This window comes from Elephantulus edwardii, unplaced genomic scaffold (genome assembly GCF_000299155.1).
Source record: "Elephantulus edwardii isolate Elephantulus edwardi_28Jun2011 unplaced genomic scaffold, EleEdw1.0 scaffold00029, whole genome shotgun sequence".
In the NCBI taxonomy this organism is placed as follows: Eukaryota; Metazoa; Chordata; class Mammalia; order Macroscelidea; family Macroscelididae; genus Elephantulus; species Elephantulus edwardii.
In genome coordinates this window covers 3,697,932-3,702,146 of record NW_006399779.1, presented here as the reverse complement: position 1 = coordinate 3,702,146, position 4,215 = coordinate 3,697,932, and positions in this window count along the sequence as shown.

Sequence of the window (4,215 nt, the reverse complement as noted above, 5' to 3'; positions counted from 1 at the left end):
GAGAGACTGAGTAAGATGGGTTCAATAATGTATACTGCACTGAAACAGAGGAGGGAGAGAACCGTCTAAAAGAGAGATGTAACTGGGTATTTCTGTCATCACAGGAGACTAGAGCGAGGGCTGCATGGTGGAGGGGACCTGGGGGAGGGTTTGTAAAACAATGAAAGAATCTTTTCTTTTACTTTTCCATAATTTTTGGACTCATGTACTTATAACTTGTTAGTCAAATTTGTGTCTTCTAGGTTGCAACACCCCCATGATACATCTTGAAGGATATGTACATGTACAGCCAAGCACAATCAATAAGAGTGCATCTGAATTCCAAAATCAATCTCCATAATAGTCTATGTGTTTCCTACTGCCAAAGGGGCCCTTTAGAGTAGTGAGAGAAGATCTTCACCCTGAAACCCACAGCATCCCTTTTCAGCAGGAAGTAGCTAGGAGAATACGCCGTCCCCTTTTCCTTATGACTCAGGGTGAAGTCTCTCTCAGGGAGGAGTGATAGGGAATGGCAAAGGACACACTGACAAAGAAGATTAATCAGAACTGGCTTTGACAAGCACTGTGGCATTTGGACAAGAACAAACTGGGAGGAGGGTAGAGAGAATAGTGCAACAATGAATGAGTGGAAGCCCAAAATCTCTGTAAATGTTTATGAAAATTAATAAAATATAATTATAGAAAAAAAAAAAAAGAAAATGCCTTTGGTAGTACGTAAAACACAAGTAGACATCCTGCTACTCTTTGCTTTCAGCCAGGATCCATCTGACATTGGCAATGATATCCTTGCTGCTGTGATGGCTAGTTTATAGTATATCATTCTACTCACTAAAGGTCATGAGTCTCTTGCAGTTTGAATCCACCAGAAACTCAGGGAGAAATGTGGACAGTTGCCTCCTCATTAAGGTTTATAGTCTTGGAAACTTGATGGAGTGTTGCTGTGATTCAAAACCAAGGCATGAGGAGGGAGTTTGAGTTTATGCTAATATTGGATAGAATAAGCTTATTTTATGATGCTAATTTTATTCCTTGATTTATGACTGCGATTTTCTCAAATTTGTATTTTATTTTTATAGAAGATTTTCACAAATTTTCAGTTTTGATCATGTATTTTCAAATTGTAAATTCTGTATTGTGAATAGTGTCTGGTTGATATTATTTCTACCATATGTAGTTCTGTCTCAAATGTTGAAGACCCGAATTTTGTCAGAAATTTTAATGTCACTCTTTGATCAAGAACAGATTTTACTATATGCTGTTTGAGCCTGTAGTCATCTTCACTTTGCAGTATATTTATGGGCAAGATGAATTCTAAAGGAAGGGGCAAAACCTGCGTTTATTTATGTGTATTTAGTTTTGTCAGCAGTAGCATGAAGAATCATCCAGCTTTATTCCCCATCATTTCAGTGCCACCCTCCACCTCATTCCCAAACTAAGAATGGCCCTGCGGCTCCACACATTTTTTTTCTTTCTTCATCAAATTCTTATCAAGGTATTATATACTGGTTTACTTACAAAGTTTATATACATTGTTTTTCACACCAGATCTTTCCCATTTCCTTTCCCCACCCCTCCCTTCATCCATCAAAGTGTGTGACTCTCGGATTAATTCTCCTCCTAACCTCACTCCTCCCCCTTTGGATCCTCATACTTGTTCTACAATAACAGTCTTGCACAGTATTTGTCCTTATGGGTCTGAGTTAGTTCACTTAGCATAATACTCTACAGTCCCTCCCAAGTTAGGTAGTGATTTATAAAATCATTGCTCCTGCATGCAACATAGTATTCCATCATGTGAATGTACCCTAATTTCTCAATCCACCCAATTGTGGGTGGACATTTGGGCTGTTTCCATGTTCTTGCTATGGTGGAGAATGCTGCTATGAACATTGATAGGAATCTCTGTTTACATCTTGTTTCTGATTTTCTTGTGGTATATTCTCAGCAGTAGAATAGCTGAGTCATACGGAATTTCTATTTTCCTCTTTTTGAGGAAATGCCAAACTGACTTCCAGAGTAGTTGTACCATTTTACAATCCCACCAACAAGGCGTAAGAGTTCCTGCCACATCCTCCCCAACATTTATTATTTACTTATTGTCTCATTAAACTTTGCTACTGCAACTGGAGTGAGATGGTATCTCATTGTGATTTTGATTTGAATCTCTCTTATTACCAAGTGATTTTGAGCATTTCTTCATGTGTCTGTTGGCCATCTGAATATCCTTCTCTGTGGAGAGTCTTTCCATGTTTTTTGTCCCTTTTGTGATTGTGTTAGCAGTCTTTTTTCTGTGGAGGCCCTATAATTTTTATATGAGACCCTTGTCTGAAATGGTATTGCTAGATGTTTTTTCTCCAGTCAGGTTTTCTTTTCACTCTGTTGGGAAAAGTTTTTGCTGCACACAAGGGATTTATTCTTTAGAAAGTCGCTTCATCAATATTATCCTTTCCAGATTGTGACTTCAGGGTGTATTTGGCAATATCTTTATACCTTAGACTAGGCTGTCTAGCTTGATCCCAATTTGTCTATGACGAACTTTATGATTTCGGGCTTTACTCTCAGGTCTCTGATCCACCTTGAGTTGATTTTTGTGCATGTTGTAAGAAGTGGATTCTTTCAGCTTTCTGCTGGTAGCAGTCTAGTTATGTCAGCACCATTTATTGAAGAGGATCTAATTTCCCCATTTCATAGGTTTTATTTCCTTGTTGAATATCAGTTGAGCATAGATAGCTAGGTCCATTTCTGGGTTCTCAGTTCTGTTCCATTGGTCTGTGTGCCTATCATTGTACTGGTACTATGCTATTTTTTGTTATTACCACTGTGTAGTTTTATCACAGTATTTCTGTTATTTGCCGTCAAGTCATAGCTGATCCTCTAATGGTTTTCAGAGTCAGTAAATCATACAGGAGGAAGCTGTCCATCTTTTCTCCTCAAATAAACTGGTGGTTTTGAACTGTGTGCCTTTGGGTTGGCAGTGCAACTCCTTACAGTTAAATCACCAGGACATATTTTAGCAATGATGTTTCTTCACTACAAAACAGTGAGGACTTAGCACTTGGGGAAAGGCTTTTCTTTATTCCCTGTGCTTGATACAAGGAACCGTAGGATTATAGTAGGCTAAGTGGCTGCTAGCTGAAAGGTTGGCATTTCAAAACCACCAATCTCACCAAGGGAAAAAAGATGAAATCATCTGTTACCATTAAGATTTCCAGCCTAGGAAACTATGGATGGTTGATAGAAGCAGTAGGAATCCAGCAGAATTCATTCACGGTAGTGGGTTTGGGTGCTTAATACAGAACGTATCACACTTTTTTTTTAAAATCCTCAAAATAGGTATAAAAAAATTATACTTTGTCATTATGTGCCATTGAGTCACCTGAGCCTCATAGCAACCCTCTGTACAACAGCTCTGAAGTCTGCCCTGTCCTGAGTCAGTCTCACTGATTCCAACACACTTTTTCCCAGTCCCTGTATCAATCCATCTCATCTGGAGTCTTCCTCTCCTGTGCAAGTCCCTTCATCCTTCCAAGAATGATGTCTTTCTCCCAACGTATGTGAGATTGAGCTTCAAAATCCTAGGCTCCAAGGAGAAACTTGTTTTCACTCTAAGACAGATCTATTTGTCTTCTTGGTCCATGGTATGTTCAAGACTCCTCCAGCACCACAACTCAAAGTATCAACTCTTCTTCCATCATTCTTAGTAGTCATTAACCAGCTCCCTGATGCATAGCAAGTAATTGAGAAGACCATGGCCTGGATCAGAGACATCTTAGTCTCTAGACTGGCATTGTTGCTTCTCTGTACTCTGGAAAGTTCCCTGACAGCAGATTTACCTAATGCAAGTTGTCTTTTATTTCCAAGAGTGTTGCTTGTGGAGCCGAGCAAGCTGTAACCATTAACAACCTCAGTAATCTCTATTATATACATACACACAAAGTATTCTTCAAATACCTGGCAAAGAAAATTACCACCAGTAACATTAAAAGCTTGCCCTAAATGTGTCTTGGATTTTTTAAAATTCTTACCCCTTACATGAAATATGGCATTCTGCTGAAGAAAATCATAACTGATGCCTCTTGTGTGCGGGGATTGTCCCCCACCCCCTTTGTTTAAACTAGTGGATTCAAACCTTTGGGATTGTAGTGGCCACTTACCACAAGACCACTAGGAGAACTCCCTAATTACATACAGACATCTATAGTCCTAGCTTTTTAA